Source organism: Panulirus ornatus, chromosome 20 (assembly GCF_036320965.1).
Source record: "Panulirus ornatus isolate Po-2019 chromosome 20, ASM3632096v1, whole genome shotgun sequence".
In the NCBI taxonomy this organism is placed as follows: domain Eukaryota; kingdom Metazoa; phylum Arthropoda; class Malacostraca; order Decapoda; family Palinuridae; genus Panulirus; species Panulirus ornatus.
In genome coordinates, this window is record NC_092243.1 from 76,700,631 (window position 1) to 76,718,805 (window position 18,175).

Here is an 18,175-nt window from a genome sequence, read left to right on the forward strand (position 1 = left end):
ACAGTTTCATAAACAAGTGTCGAGACGACACCGCTCCAGTGATTCATCGAGAAGATTCACCTCAAGTTCAACGGTTCAAATCAAGATGAAGTAAACATGAACTAAGTCGACATTATGGAGAAGAGAGACGGTAATGCGTACAAATAATATTCTTTCAGAAATGGTGCGAAAATATTTATAAAAATGTATAAAAACGTCACGGGCTCAAAAGCTGAATACCACAGTGTTGATAAGGATGTCAATGATTGAAGAAGCTATTATGACCATTAGAATCAATGGAAATTGATATCTGAAGATAAACTTTTATGAGTTGAAAAACTGTCGTTTTATGAGGAAACTAATGTTTACAGACATAGACGCACACAGACAAATATAAAAAAAAAGCGCGAACGGGTCCCTATCGGTTCGAATCCTGGGCGCAACAGTCGGCCCACAGCCAATTCCTCGCGTTCATCCTCCCTCGGGGCTGGTCAATGAATGGGTTCCTGGCATAGGCTGGGGATTGTGTGTGTTTATGGACACATAAGAGGGAAGACAAGCTTAACAGAAGGGGCAACACGAGCGTAAAAATGTCTCCGCAACACAGACACACACTCACACACACAAAATCAAATTGAGTGACTAAGCCTTACAGGCATTCCACTTTACGTGTCTAGAATACATCACGTTTAAATGTAAACACTATCCCGACCCTTGCCCCTCCCCCTCGGCCCACAGACGCTGCTCGTACACATAAATTTCATGAAAATATTCCTTCCTGGCTTAGCACTACAGAAGCTCGATTGAGAGTGGAATGTTAATCTTTGCATGGAAGGCCACTAACTGGCTAGTGACCACGCCAGACAGGTACTCAAACCCTTATATAACAGTCTTGAAGTACAGAAGTAGGTACCACCTCACTCGCCGTCTAACTTCTACAAGTCAATTCTAATTTACGTTTCTTGTGACAACCAATACATGGCTCGATACCAATCACGGCGCCTGGTAATCTTTCCCTTCGTGACGAGGAGAGTGAAGAGGAGAGGAACCGAATCCTTTGTGGATATGGTTTTTATTTCCTACGGTAGACAAACACAGGATTTACTCTGGCGTAAATGGATCTGTCGTTGAGCACTGGTTGGTAAAGGAAGCCTGCGTGGAAACACGTCTGCTCTCTTTGTACGGCTACGATGGGTGTTGTTGTTCACTGTATAAACGTATTGAAAGACTATTTGGTCTCCGTCTGTAGAGAACGGGTTGATGGTAACTAAGTAAACTGTATTTTGGTCCAACAAAAGGAGATGAAAGAACTGTGTAAATATTAGCAAACTGAATTTGAAAGACTTATGGCCTGTGAGCCTCTACATGGGCAAACAAACCCATGTTTTTACAACAGTATTTGGAAGGCTCTGAAGGTCCAGTATTAATACACCTCCAGTAAACTCCCCGGCGCTGTACAACACACACTGCTCTCACCCTAGCAAATCGCACATGGAGACCATACGTCACGCGTGTCACTCTCTGAAACTACGAATGGATAAGCAGTTCTCCACTTCGTCCGTACTGATGGAGCGGTGTTGTTTTCTGACCTCTGTCACTTCCATCTAATTCATTGCCAGGAAGAGGGAGGGACATCAAACTCAGTCCCTCCCGATTGTTGCACAGTATCAGCCACAGTGACGGCGAGGCTATATAGATCAGGGTCTCTGGTGAGGACAGAACGACCAACGACTGGCACAACTGGCCTGGAAGTGTGGTCTCGTCCTCCATCCACCACTGTGGCAATATCATTTGTTCTGTACCCACCCTAAAACCAGACTACTGGATATATATATATATATATATATATATATATATATATATATATATATATATATATATATTTTTTTTTTTTTTTTTTTTTTTTTAATACTTTGTCGCTGTCTCCCGCGTTTGCGAGGTAGCGCAAGGAAACAGACGAAAGAAATGGCCCAACCCCCCCCCCATACACATGTACATACACACGTCCACACACGCAAATATACATACCTACACAGCCTTCCATGGTTTACCCCAGACGCTTCACATGCCTTGCTTCAATCCACTGACAGCACGTCAACCCCTGTATACCACATGACTCCAATTCACTCTATTTCTTGCCCTCCTTTCACCCTCCTGCATGTTCAGGCCCCGATCACACAAAATCCTTTTCACTCCATCTTTCCACCTCCAATTTGGTCTCCCTCTTCTCCTCGTTCCCTCCACCTCCGACACATATATCCTCTTGGTCAATCTCTCCTCACTCATTCTCTCCATGTGCCCAAACCATTTCAAAACACCCTCTTCTGCTCTCTCAACCACGCTCTTTTTATTTCCACACATCTCTCTTACCCTTACGTTACTTACTCGATCAAACCACCTCACACCACACATTGTCCTCAAACATCTCATTTCCAGCACATCCATCCTCCTGCGCACATCTCTATCCATAGCCCACGCCTCGCAACCATACAACATTGTTGGAACCACTATTCCCTCAAACATACCCATTTTTGCTTTCCGAGATAATGTTCTCGACTTCCACACATTTTTCAAGGCTCCCAAAATTTTCGCCCCCTCCCCCACCCTATGATCCACTTCCGCTTCCATGGTTCCATCCGCTGACAGATCCACTCCCAGATATCTAAAACACTTCACTTCCTCCAGTTTTTCTCCATTCAAACTCACCTCCCAACTGACTTGACCCTCACCCCTACTGTACCTAATAACCTTGCTCTTATTCACATTTGCTCTCAACTTTCTTCTTCCACACACTTTACCAAACTCAGTCACCAGCTTCTGCAGTTTCTCACATGAATCAGCCACCAGCGCTGTATCATCAGCGAACAACAACTGACTCACTTCCCAAGCTCTCTCATCCCCAACAGACTTCATACTTGCCCCTCTTTCCAGGACTCTTGGTAAATTATATGGGAGGGTATTGATTGAGAGGGTGAAGGCATGTACAGAGCATCAGATTGGGGAAGAGCAGTGCGGTTTCAGAAGTGGTAGAGGATGTGTGGACCAGGTGTTTGCTTTGAAGAATGTATGTGAGAAATACTTAGAAAAGCAAATGGATTTGTATGTAGCATTTATGGATCTGGAGAAGGCATATGATAGAGTTGATAGAGATGCTCTGTGGAAGGTATTAAGAATATATGGTGTGGGAGGAAAGTTGTTAGAAGCAGTGAAAAGTTTTTATCGAGGATGTAAGGCATGTGTACGTGTAGGAAGAGAGGAAAGTGATTGGTTCTCAGTGAATGTAGGTTTGCGGCAGGGGTGTGTGATGTCTCCATGGTTGTTTAATTTGTTTATGGATGGGGTTGTAAGGGAGGTAAATGCAAGAGTCCTGGATATATATATATAAATATATATATATATTGATACTTATCCCACGACGATGCGACCCTTGACCGAAGGCTTGACCTTTGACCTGATCCTCATGGGTCAGGTCAAAGGCCAATCGATCATACCCAAGGAACGTAGAGTCGTGCTCCATGGCTGCGTCGTCGTGCTCAAGGGATTAAGATATTTCCTCGAACTCTCTGACCCACATAGTGGGATCTTACGTCTCCCAGACCAAGGCCCCAGAACAGCCAGCCACGACAACGTAGGAAAATGGAAACTCGAGTGTTTCGTTGCCCATTATCCACCTATTCTACCACGTACTGGCTCTCCTTAAGGGAGAGCTCTGGGGTGGTAGTGAGAGTCGAGAGTAATCCACTGCAACAGGGACGCCTCCAGACTCTACTAAGCCTCAGGTTTATCTAAGAACAGAACACCAGTAATGGGACACCAGTTCCTGGACATTTCAGTCTTAGGTCTACCAGTTTCTGACTTGTTGATCTCAGCTCCCCTCTCAGTGCTGCTACGAGGTGTGAGACCTGAGCTGTGAGGAACCAGCCTCACCGGGACACTCCTTAATCCAACCTGCAAGAATGTGTTTTGTACTCCACCGAGCGGAACGACCCCTCATTCTGCCATCAGAGAAAATTGATCTCCCCCAGATAGTTGCATCATGGCTGTGTGTCAGGATTATAGAAAATATGGAAAGGAATCTAACACTCTAGACGAAGCCATTTAAGTGACAGTTGTACCAACGCAGAATTGCACAATAACCAACAGATTCTTGAAGACGATGATTCCAAAAGCGACGTTTGTAAACACCAGCCGTTGACGGCTTGCAAGGCGGGTGAAGATGAAATACAACGTCACAGCTCGTCCAGAAGCACTGCATGTGTTGACCCAAAGAGCAACTCAACCCATAATACATGGCAGCACTTACAGGCTTGCACGTGGCAGGGCTGAGGGAGCCGACAGCATAAGATATTCTGTGTCATGTTGTTTACAGTCTGGCGTGATCTTATGACAAGAGAATTCGTAATGTGGTAATGCTCAGCGCACTCCTACAGTCCTGCGCGTAGTGCTATTCGTAATTCAAGAGTTGGTAACTCCTCAACAACAGGGGGTGTGGAAGACACAATCTCCCCACACACACGTCACATGATAATGGTGAGATCAAGCAACTAAATAAGACATTCTAGGACGCCACAATCACAGAACAACAGACGCCTTTGCTTACGGAAGCCTTGAGTCATTATGTGAGGCAAGAACCATAGAATAACAGAGGCCCCAGCCTGGTGAAGCCCTGCTAAATTCTGTGATGCTCGACTCACAGAATGATAGACGACCCAGGCTATGGAAGCCCCGAGTCATTCTCGGCCGCCAGACTTACAAAACAACAGACGACCTAGCTTAAGGAAGCACCGAGCTCACGGAAGCCTTCTGTGATTCTGTGAAGCCAGACTTAAAGACCAACAGACGCCCCAGCCTACAAAAGCCTGGAGCCAAGTGAAAAACATCAAACACTTACATGCAGTGAAGTCTTTGTAATCCTGGACTCACAATCTCACATTATCATACGAAGTACCTGCTCAGGTGAGAATCACTGAACCCTGCCCCAAGCTCTCTCAACATACACCCTCACCCAATCACAGCCTCTGACTCAAATGACGTCATTCAGTGTATTTTTGGTTCGAAGTTTTACTTTCGTCTTTCCCGGTATGAAAGAGGCGCATACTCTCTCCACACCTACACAGGGCGTCCAGGTGATGTCCTCTGAGGATGTCATGCAGGACAGAGATGACAACCGAAGCTGAAAGGCAATCGGGCCTCTCATACCACCTCACCAGCCATAAGAAGGCGAAAACATTACAAGGTAATTCATAACTAAACTAGAATGATGGAGCTTTGTTCTCTGAGAATACTGATGACCCTAAGACAAGACTTGACCTTGCATATGTATTGAAATCCACAACATATATACTCACAAAGACCTCTATATAAAGGATCCTGGCGTTACCCAGGATTTCTTTCCTGGATCCACACATTTAACACTTACGAAACCTCACTGGTCCTCTCCAAGCTCATGCCATGTGAATGCCTTCACCCTCTCCATCATCACTCATACAGCTTACGAGCAACAGTCAACAAACATATGCCTCTATGCTTCGAACATTCCTCTGTATCCTCCTTGACTTATACACTGGCACTACACTAGCTTTCTCCCAATCCTCAGGTACCTCATGAACTATATACATACATATATATATATATATATATATATATATATATATATATATATATATATATATATATACACACACACATACATATATATATATGTAGGCAATCATTCGCATCCACCTACGGCTACATCAAATAAAAACTTAGCTCATGTTTCATATTCGACCGAACGAAAACAAAATTGTGAAATGGTATATTACACAATCAGAGTTCTGTAATATATGATGCGTGTTTGTTCAGTTGGGCAAGCGTTGTTTTTGTTGGTGAACTAAAGTGGCATTGTTTGTTTACGTCTTTGTGCCAAGGTCTGTATTTGTATATTTGTCCTTCAATGATTATGTATTGTTCTTAATATCGTTTGTTTTTTTTTCTTTTTACTATATCCTCTGAACCGTTCTCTCATACAAATATATATATATTTTTTTTTTATCTTTTAAACTATTCGCCATTTCCCGCGTTAGCGAGGTAGCGTTAGGAACAGAGGACTGGGCCTTTTTTGGAATATCCTCACCTGGCCCCCTCTGTTCCTTCTTTTGGAAAATTAAAAAAAAAAAAAAAAAAAAAAAGGGATTTCCAGCCCCCCGCTCCCTCCCCTTTTAGTCGCCTTCTACGACACGCAGGGAATACGAGGGAAGTATTCTTTCTCCCCTATCCCCAGGGATAAATATATATATATATATATATATATATATATATATATATATATATATATATATATATATATAGTGTACATACAGGTGTTACCAGACTCCGCCTGCACGAGGTAACATCGCTGGTCTTTGTCAGAAATGTATCATTACCAGTAGAAGAAAAGCACAATCTCGTCAACGAACATCTCATTCAATAGGTTTATCATTTCCCTGCTACTGAATGTAGTGTAGCCCTGAAGCTGAACGAGTCCCCGAAATGGGGCTCTGAGATTATATGATTATGTATTTATACATATTTATACATTCAGTCTGTAGGGTCATGGCAATGATCAAGTATTTTCGCATTCTCCGCAAAATACTGACATGGGAGATGCATGTCATGTTGCTGCTGCATGTGTAGTTTAGGGTCTCCGTTCTGAAGATGAAGTGCCAACCGTCGACCGAGTGATGTAGCGGTCATACCGTTCTAGTTCATATTTTTTTGAACTTGACAACCTTCAACGGTACAATGCAATTGTACCTCCACCTTCTCTTTCCACCAAACCCACACTCCACATCCCCGACCAAAGCATCCTACATCTCCTACCCTATCACACACACACACGAGTGCGACTGCTACATTCACTCTGATCCCAAAGTCTAATTTGTGAAAGTTTTGCGTCTGACTGACCTATGTTGACCTGCTAATTCAGTAGACCCTCAGCAGTGTGGTAACAAAGTCTTCCTCCACAACTCATTGCTATGTCAGCCTCCTTCATTTCGTATACCTCAACTTGGAGAAATGCGAGACCTCAGAGGCGCTCACTCTCGCAGACTTCACCAAGGCTTTCCACTTGGTCAACTGTAACAAAGAAACTCGTCGACCTGGGACGACGTGGGCGTCTCGTCTCGTGGCTGACGGACTTCCTGACCGAGCGAGACCAAACCCTCCGCTGTAGGGGAGCCACATGGGCCTCACTACCCCTAACATGTGGTGTACCACAGGGTAGCAAGATGGGGCCGCTCTGCTTCCTCATGTTTATCAGCGACGCCCTGAAGAACATAGACTACAGCTGAAAGTATTCAGACGACTCCATTTTTGGCATCATTATCAGCAACAACTCTCCTGATTTCAGTGACTCAGCACATCAACTTTCAGGAGTGGACTTCGGTCAACCATATACCCTCTCTGACCAGCACCAGCAGCTCACTCGGCAGTTTGGTAGTAAACTGCTGACACAACCCCGTCACAGAAGACTCATCGTACACCAACAAGAACACTCCATCAAACATGTCACCAAGAAGCGAAGCACTACCCTCACACGAGAGAAATGTTAAATCTACGAGGATACTACGCCGTGGACAAGACGTCTGCACATCGCCGAAGCACAAATTACCAAAAACCAACATCCTAAAATCAACAAGGAGAACACAGACCAAGATGGATAAGACCATGTGCTCTAGCACCACGCATCGACCGAGGATCACACACCGATAAATGCACCTCCTCCTAACCATATCACCCAGCGTCAGCAGGCAGCCTGCAACCATTCCCACCTGCATGACTGCCCGTCTTCCACAGTTCTTGATTGGATGGATTCAGATCGAAACGTCGAAATAACTGTTGGAGTTACGTATCTCACACTCCCCAGTCATGTGAAGAGAGACAGACAACTTGTAAGACAATCCGAATTGAAAAAAAAAAAAAGAAGGTTATCTGATTATTGTAACATGTTCATATGTACAGCTGCAACCGACACACACACACGCACATATATACTAAAATGTCTAATACCAGTCCCACTTTTATGCAAATTACGGCACAAATTTTTACCTCGCTCGTCTCCAAGTTGGCATCGCCATACAAGTTTCAAGAAACGTTATAGAGAAGTACTTATGACGCATGTCGTACCTTAACACGAACAGCACCGTACATATATAACATCTACATTTCCCTATAACAGTCATCTTTTCCATCAGTAGATTTAGTTAGGAAATGAGGCAAAGCCATGAGGAAATCCAGTCACACCTTTATAGCAACAGTGAGGAGGTAATGAGGAGTCTAAATGGTCTCAGGTCATTTCAATACCAAATGATCTTATCGCCTGCGACACAGGTGTCCATTCGGGCCATGAATAATCTGGTTTTTCTTGACAGAAGCCGCGTTCAGTCACTCCCCCGTCTCCTAGAGCCTCTCTGTCTGTCTGTCTAAGTCTATATCAGTCATTTTTTTCTATATGACCTGCCTGTCGGAGCGTTGTTAACGTAGGAGAAACTTTATGCATTACGTTATATTTACAAGTCAGTTTCCACATCATCCTTTCGGATTTTGATTTTTTTTTCACAAAAAAACGTCGTCACGCCAGATTTCCCGATATGTAAATACTCGAAGGGTTGACACCATCAGCAATGGGATTTGCCATCGCTGCCACGGACGCAAATTTAGCACCAGTGTCGGCTATAAATAACCCAACCTAGATTACCTTTTAGCAGGATATGTCTGGGTATGTTTAGTCAGATGGTTTTTGAGCAAGAGAAGTTTTACAAGCTTAATCTTACTGAAAAAACACACTAAAGCAGAGTCAACGTAACCTAAAGTGCATATTTTAGGGTTGGTTTAGGTTGAATAAGGTACTGTGCTAAGTCTGCCGAACCTAACCATGTTTACTTTAGGGTTGGTTTAAGCTTGAATAAGGCTCTACCGATTCAGTCTAACCTAACCATGCATACTAAATTGAAAGCCGGTTTAGGTTGAACAGAGTACGTCATCGGATCAAGTTAAACCTCCCCACACATGCTTCAGTGCTGATCTACATTGAATAAGGTCTGTATTGTAGACTTTTCAAATTGATGTGTTCGCAACATTCCACCAGCACCAGCAACACTGTTCTCCAGCCACTGTGTGCGCCAGGGTCCAGCAGCCCAGAGTGGCTTGTGTATCACGACCCACAGTCGCTAGTGCTGTATGTAAATCGCTGGTCGAGTTGTCGTCTGTCCTTTTGCTTGTCTTTTTTTTGTTATGTTAGCCGAGACACGGGCAGGCGAGGCCCTAATTTAGGCCACCTCATTAACGCTATACATGTACTCTAGCCCGAGCCAGGTTCACATTAAATCTACCAACCCCCGTCAGTCCTCCTTCCTGCACACCAAGAAAATCAATATTCACTCATTTCCTTACTTAATTGGGCTCTGGTCCTGTCCATTAGCAGGGTCATTTAAGCCTTAATCATATCATAACCAGCAATTACAAAAATCTTGAACACCGCCTTTCGGTGTTCAATACAATACACGTCTCGCTACATATTCAGAAGCTCCTATTGGCCGATTGGTAGTTTGGGATTTCGGCTTAACTGCCACAGTAATTAAAGGCTATGAACGTCAAGCTTCAGCCAGCAACTAAAAGAATATCAGACACCTTCCTCAAGCGTTGAGGGTAATTGACGAAGGTGTTAGGGATTATCCGGTTGGTATATGTAGGTTGATGTAAACAGCCATCATGACGTCCGTCTTTACCATTTCGTAAAATTGTGGTGTTTACTAGTGGCAGAAAGAGCTGCGTCTGTGCGTAAATGGTTATCCTTCGTTCTGTGTGTAGTGTCTGTATCCTTTTTCTCTTTTTACTGTGCTTTAATTTTCCACAACCCTCTTTTTGTTTCCATTCACAATACTCTTCCTGTTTCATCCTTCTCTCGCAGCGGTGCATCTGCCTTTGTGTCTACGCTTAAAAAAAACTAGGTCCCTAGTGAACCCCAGACTCATATGTGGTGGGGGGGGGGGCTACCGTACAAAAAAGATGAAAAGTTTTTTCATTCATGCATTCATTCATATATACTAAAGGACTGGCACTGTGTTCTAGGTCGGTTATTTCTCTCTATGGGGGAATACAGTGCCTTACTTCACTAACATCAGCTAAAAAAATCAAAGGTGTGCGAAAAGGTATAATTGCTGCTGAAGTATAGGAGTTTAACTGACTTTTCTGATATGACAGATAAAGTTCAAGAGATGGGGACCCACAAGTGTAGAACTTCTCAGTACAGTTGAAATAGGAATGTGTAAAAAATAAATCAAGGATCGTATAAGGGAAAGAGCACCTGATATTATCGGAGTCATGGAAACTCGCTCAACGAAGAGATAAGTTCTCACCTCTTCTGCCCAGAGGAGTACAAGAGAGCAAGAAAGGAAAGGGAAGATAAAGGAGAGGTTGGATCAGTCCTCTTGATACCAGATTAGCTAAAGTTTCAAATAGTTAGGATGACAAATTCAGAATACACAATGGGAAGAACAATTGTAGAAAAGAAGTACATTGTAAAGTTAAGTGTTATAGCATCCTTCAGAGGACTGCAACGATTCGAAACAAATATGACAATAAGGAACAATCATTATGGTATATGAAGCTGTGAACTACACTAAGTGATGATAATGAAGCTTCACTTATGAAAAGATATACTGGTGGAAATTGGATTCTCATGGTGGCAGGGTGCCATGGATATACAGATTTTCAAAGTGTATGCAGGCAAATTTCCTACACCAGTACGTCAGGGAGCATTCGAAGATGAAAGGGACTAATACACCATTTGCTAGACCTTATCTTCACACCTACTAGCAAGGATATAGAAAATATTACATACAAGATAGCATATGAAAGTGATGTAATACTCACTGACTATGTACTAAACGGGAACATTAAAAGAATAGAGGCGAGACAGAACATGAGATATAATCGTGGAAGCAAACTTCAATAATTTCTATGGCAACGTAGGATGGGAACCAGGGCTTTGTTATGCGAGGTTCTATGAAATTTACCATGAAGTAGAAACATGGGTACCTTAAGCTTAAAATATGAAGGGAACGGTAAGAAAGAGGAAATAATGGTTTAGTAGATGTCAAAAAGACAAGGAACCTCGAGATGAATAGTAACGAAGATACAGATGACACTCCAGCCAAACAGTAGTCAAGGTGTAACAGAGCAGGGAACGAGTACAGAAGGAACAGCAATGAGGACCAAAGAAACTTTGAAAATATTGGGGACAACAGCTGAAAATCGGAAATCTTCCAAAAATTCATCAGAAGTCGGTTGTCAGTATAGGAGGAGTTGATCAGGCCAAGGGATTCAGAGGGAAAAATTGTCGAGGACAATGTAAGGGTTTGCGAGGAAGAGAATAACAAGCGTTTTCACAGTGGAGGACACTATAGCCTCAACACCAGTGATATGAAATGGCAAGGTGGTTTTGGTAATCACTGACAAATGTACTGAAGAAATTAGCAAAATACAAACAAATAGGACTTGACTAATACGGAGCTCGTGCTTACGATGAAATTTCATGGTAGCTACTAAAGATGCGGGCAAGTACGCGAGGTAAACCACTTTAATTACTGTTCAGCATGTCAATGGAGAGAGGCATAGTACCAAGGAAATGGAGAGTAGCAAACTCCATACCTGTGTCTAAGAAAGAGACCGGGAACTGGTGTTGAACTACAGACTAATCTAACAAGTGTGGTGTGTAAGGTTGTGGAACAACATTATTAGAAAGTCAGTGGACTACTACGGAAGTGAGATTATGTGAGAGATAACATGATTTTGGGGAGAGATCATGAGGTTCGAAACTCTTAAGATGTATACGAGTGAGCGAGCTCAGTCTTACACTGAGGGTAAGCCAGAGAACTATGTATTTGGACAGCCAGAGAGCATTTGACACCAAACCGCATGGAGGGCTTAAGAATCAGGGGCACCAGGGAGAAATATAGGAGATCCTCCTTCGATGGACAGATCATCATCTCAGCGGGAGGGAACAAAGGACGCATGTCAGAGGATCGTGTTCCAAATGAGTCGAGGTAACCAACGGAGTGCCACAGGGTTCGCTTCTGGGACCATGGCTCTTCTTGATCTATGTAAATGACTTGCTCGGAAGTACAGACTGCTGTCTGAACACGTTTAGAGATGTAAATGTCATGAAGGAAGCAAAAAGCTAGGAGGATTGAATCCGCTTATAGAGGGCCCTAAACACTCCAAAGTTGATCTGAAACTTGGTTGATGAAACAACCCAAACAAATTTACAATCATGAGGACGGAACAAAACGAAGGAAGGCTTCAATATGACTATCATCCTGCAGGAAATTTGCTAAAGTTTCTGTGTGTAAAGAGGGCTTGGGAGTCGACATCGACCCAAAGCTGTTGTCAGAGTCCAGTATGAGGAAAACAGTTAAGTGGCTGAGCTGTCTACTGGCAAATATTAGAATAACTTACACGTATAAGGATAAGAAAATAATTAGTAAACTATTCATATCCTACATAAGGCCAATACTAGAATATGCCTCAGGTTTGGTCACCGCTCCTAAAGAAACACAGAGAAGGTCCAGAGGAGGGCAATACAGTTGGTGTAACAAGGGAGCTAGACCACAGTGAAAGGACCACATGCTTTAAATGTGTCAATCTTGAAAGAATAGTGAAGGGTGACCTGATCACAACCTTTACATCTATAAAACAAGTCGATGACGTGGACCATAATGAACAGTTCTTCGAGAGATGTGTGGATAGAACAACCAGGGAACATCACACGAAATTAAATAAACTTGTTAGAAAGGAGGTAGAGAAATGCCTTTATAGTATGAGTGATGAATGGAACAAAATAACTTGGACATGATTAATGCAGACACCATACAATTTTAAAAAGTCGTTTGACAGTAGTAAATATTAAAGACGGGACCCCACGAGTGTACCCCCCCCCCCCCCCCCCGCACAGCACAAGTAGGTCATTAAAAAGAGGACTTAATGACACACACACACAGGTTTCCACGAGTGTAAAATGCACAAATGATCTAGAAGTATTTCTTAAAGGAACGGTACGGTGCATTTATCATTCATTATCCAACTTCAATAAAAAATAACCAGGATTATCAAAGACATATCCTAAAGTGTGACACACACACACACACACACACACACACACACACACACACACACACTTTTCCTGTTGATCGAGTGAAAATGACTAAATAAAAATTAACTTAAAGCAAACTAAAATATAAATGTACTCAACACACACACACACACTAGCTACCATTTAACTCAAACATATACAGCGCAAACTTCAACTTCCGAGCGTTTTTTTTTCCAAATATTTCCCAGTCCTAGAAAAAAAAAATTAAAAGAATTACGAGACTTCGAAAAAAAAAAAAAGACTAAAAACCCAAAAAATCTTGGCATCCGGACTGAAATTGTGGCAATAATTTGGAATTTCTTGAAAGTCTTGATTGAAAATCGGATAATAAACATGAGCGTTCTATTCACGTGACGTTGGCAAAAGAATTTTCTCTTTTAGAGATAATATTTATACTTGGTCAATACAAACCCGGGGTACCGTCTTGTAAGGCTGGGTGGGCAACTATCTCGTAAAGTACGGTGAGCAACGTCCTATGTGCATGGCTCTTACAACGATTAATATATGGTACGGTAAGGTGGTCGACGCCGTATGTGTATGGCTCTTACAACAATTCATACATAGTACGATATGGTGAGCCACGTCGTATGTGTATGGCTCTTACAACAATTAACACATAGTACGGTATGGGGGTCAACGCCATATGTGCATGGCTCTTACAACTGATTTACACTGAAATTAGATTCGTCTATATAATCATGAGCGTGATATACAGTCTTTCTCACCGTAAGTGACAGAAGTTATGGACCGCCGGCTGGAAGTGGTAGCTGGTGGCGACGCAGGAGGTGTGTGAAACTGTCAGTGAAGCACTTGTCCCTCGTTTTCTGAGCCAGCTACAGACAGCAGGTATTGTACGTCTCTCTCTCTTTCTTTGGACCTTCAAGTTCTTTTCAGAACGTACGTCATCGCTGTACGGGAGCACATATGTACGTATTATCTAAATGAACACCCTGAGGAGCGATGAGACACGTCCATCACGACCGCTAGTTCACAGAACAATACGTGGCAGTTCTCTGCAGGGGAGGAGGTAAGTACTGAGGAAGCGAAACCGACGTACTTTAGTAGTATTTTCAGTGTGACGTTGAATGCCGCTCACGCAGCGCCATCTCACGGTGCGCGACTCAACCACAAAGTCGTTCTTTTAACACAACGTTTTCCGTTACCGAAGAAAAAAGTTCATGTAGAAGTGGGTAACTATTAGAAATGATGCATTTTTTTTCTCTCTTTCAGGGTTGAGGGTTAGGATTCACGAGGATTTTATAAACGATGGATTAAGCTAAAGTGAACTTTTTGTTTTAGGTGAAGTTGAGCAAAGTTTTTTGTTCTGAAGTTTCAGGTACTTACTGTTTTACGTATACAATTTGCTCTGCACTTACGATACTTATGATAGAAATCAATATCATTCAGTAATGTTGCCGACCTAGTATGTATGTATATATATATATATATATATATATATATATATATATATATATATATATATATATATATATATATATATACCTTCCTCCCCCAAGGATTCCCTTCTATCAATATGAGAAGCTGGCCACGTCCACCGTCGGGACCACAGGTCATAAGGTGTAGTGTTGTGTGTGCGTCTATTTGCAGAAAGTACAGGGCAGCTGAGTAGTAACTGCTCGATGTTTACTTTATAGTAGGAAGAAAGGGTCTTGGGCCAAGTTGAAAAGGTCTTTGCAGTGTTGTGGTGATGTGTGATGTTCAGAGTGTGAGCCTCCCGGGAGAGTGTGACTCTAGTTCGTCTAGGAAGTGTGGTTTCTAACGGGTGCATATCTGGTGGGTTGGAGTTTATGACTGAGTTAGGAGGTCAGTTTTTTGTTCTTGCGTCGCGTTATCTCAGAGCGGACGTATTTTGTCACCGTTATATTCAATTGGGGTGGAAGGATGCCCTTTACAACCTGTCCACCTCTTACCTTAACCATGCCATTACTATGTTCCTAAATACCTTCCATTCCTTACCCACTCCACACCTCACCTTTTGCCATTTACACTCAATCTCACCTGGTATTTCTGTACATGAGTCTCCTTTTCAAGCTCACTTACTTTCCACTCTCTTATCGCCTATAACCTTTCCTCTTTTCCAAAAAATTTTAAATACTTCATCCTGGCCTCCACCAGATAGTGATCAGAGACTCCCCCAGCTGACCCCCTCAACACATTCACGTCCACAAGTTTCTCTTTTACACACAAGTCAATTAGTATGTAATCCAATAATGGCGGCAGATAGTTTTTTTTTACTGACATACGTCTACTTGTGTATGACCTCTTTTTATACTAAGTACTCCCATTCACCAGCCCTTTTTCAGGACAATATATTTATTTATTTATTATACTTTGTCGCTGTCTCCCGCGTTTGCGAGGTAGCGCAAGGAAACAGATGAAAGAAATGGCCCAACCCCCCCCCCCCATACACATGTATATACATACGTCCACACACGCAAATATACATACCTACACAGCTTTCCATGGTTTACCCCAGACGCTTCACATGCCTTGATTCAATCCACTGACAGCACGTCAACCCCGGTATACCACATCGCTCCAATTCACTCTATTCCTTGCCCTCCTTTCACCCTCCTGCATGTTCAGGCCCCGATCACACAAAATCTTTTTCACTCCATCTTTCCACCTCCAATTTGGTCTCCCTCTTCTCCTCGTTCCCTCCACCTCCGACACATATATCCTCTTGGTCAATCTTTCCTCACTCATTCTCTCCATGTGCCCAAACCACTTCAAAACACCCTCTTCTGCTCTCTCAACCACGCTCTTTTTATTTCCACACATCTCTCTTACCCTTACGTTACTCACTCGATCAAACCACCTCACACCACACATTGTCCTCAAACATCTCATTTCCAGCACATCCATCCTCCTGCGCACAACTCTATCCATAGCCCACGCCTCGCAACCATACAACATTGTTGGAACCACTATTCCTTCAAACATACCCATTTTTGCTTTCCGAGATAATGTTCTCGACTTCCACACATTCTTCAAGGCCCCCTCCCCCACCCTATGATCCACTTCCGCTTTCATGGTTCCATCCGCTGCCAGATCCACTCCCAGATATCTAAAACACTTCACTTCCTCCAGTTTTTCTCCATTCAAACTCACCTCCCAATTGACTTGACCCTCAACCCTACTGTACCTAATAACCTTGCTCTTATTCACATTTACTCTTAACTTTCTTCTTCCACACACTTTACCAAACTCAGTCACCAGCTTCTGCAGTTTCTCACATGAATCAGCCACCAGCGCTGTATCATCAGCGAACAACAACTGACTCACTTCCCAAGCTCTCTCATCCCCAACAGACTTCATACTTGCCCCTCTTTCCAAAACTCTTGCATTTACCTCCCTAACAACCCCATCCATAAACAAATTAAACAACCATGGAGACATCACACACCCCTGCCGCAAACCTACATTCACTGAGAACCAATCACTTTCCTCTCTTCCTACACGTACACATGCCTTACATCCTCGACAACTGAATAAATTACTTTACAACCCAATCTACCTTTGAGGTAACTATGCAGCAAAATGATAGAAAAGATACACTGAGAAGAGTAGATGATTTTTGGTGCGTTCGTGTACGGCTCTGAAAACAGTCTTGTCCAACATGTTACTTATGCTTCGTTGAGGATTAAGAAAGCTTCGATCATGTGGATCTTTGATGGTATAGCTTGACAATGCGGACGTCGCATCAAATGATACAGCCTGTGTACAGACTGTGTACCGTTGCATCAAATGGTACTATTTTGAAGCAGATAGTGTAAAGCCATTTTATATTATACACTCTAACAGGGGTTTAGAGAACGGGCCACATATTCTTCATTATTACTTTATTCTATTCTTTCTCTTGCTTCTAAACAACTACATCTTTTCGTATTCTTCCTTTATTCCTAACTTAATTGACTTGAAAAAAAACAGTGGTTGTATTTGAAACTGTCCTGAGCAGGAGGGTGTGCGGTGTGCACAGGAAACAGCGAATTGGAGCGAAATGGCGACGTGCCCTTAGTGGGTTGAACCAGGTAGTTTCTGCAGTTCCCCTGACGGCTTCATATACAGTCAGGGGAAACTACAAGATGGTCTGTGGGGCCTGGATGTGGAGAGGGAGCAGTTGTAGCGATACATTACACACGAGAGATAGAGAATGAATGTGAGCGAATGAAGCCATTTCTTCGTGTGTTTCCGGCGCTGTCTTGCTAACACGGTAAACGGCGAACAAAAAGTCGTCAATAGTCTTAGACGCCTTTACACTTCTTGATAATTAGGTCGACATTCCTACGTTAACAGGCTTATAGCAGTCAATGCTAAACTCTAAAAGAAAACACATGGGCTTGATGTTTCATTGTCCGAAACAAAAGAAAAAATATCATTATTTATGAAAAACAAAAATAATGCAAAATGTGTTACTTTATCATTATAATTCTCTGTTCACATTCAAGCTTTCATTTGGGGTTAATCTAGTTAATCAGCTTGGATTTAAGTTAATCTGAAGTAACCATTTACCATGATACCCTGATTCCAGCCAGATGAATAGAACATACTGACCAGTAGAGAGAGAGAGAGAGAGAGAGAGAGAGAGAGAGAGAGAGAGAGAGAGAGAGAGAGAGAGAGAGAGAGAGAGAGAGAGAGAGAGAGAGAGAGAGAGAGAGAGAGAGAGAGAGAGAGAGAGAGAGAGAGAGGATACAGACTCACGAGCTTAGATCCGTCCACAGTGTGACACCGACATTACCAGCACAGTAGGATTAAGGCTGGGCTACTGTTAGATGTCCGAGACTTAATAGATACATGAGAGAATATCAACATATATATGTTAGGTCATTCATACACACACACACACACGCCTTAATAAGCCCTCGAAGGCTACGGCACGATCCTTTAGCACGACTGACTGTCACATGAACACGGCGTTACAGTCTTTGAGGAAGACGGAGCGGCCTTAGGGCACGACTGTGTGGCCCTTGAACACGACAGTACGATCCCTGAGCACGACAGGAC

General features: G+C 42.9%; 1 protein-coding gene across 1 annotated transcript in view; it reads right to left on the reverse strand.

Moving 5' to 3' along the window:
• LOC139756156 (neuronal acetylcholine receptor subunit alpha-7-like) overlaps nucleotides 1–14,153 on the reverse strand; it is a 547,320-nt gene extending 533,167 nt beyond the window's left edge. The window contains exon 1 of the mRNA XM_071675331.1: nucleotides 13,876–14,153. The gene's annotated coding sequence lies outside the window, so the exon portion shown is untranslated. The remainder of the gene's footprint in view (nucleotides 1–13,875) is intronic.
• Between the last annotated feature and the right edge of the window lie 4,022 nt (nucleotides 14,154–18,175).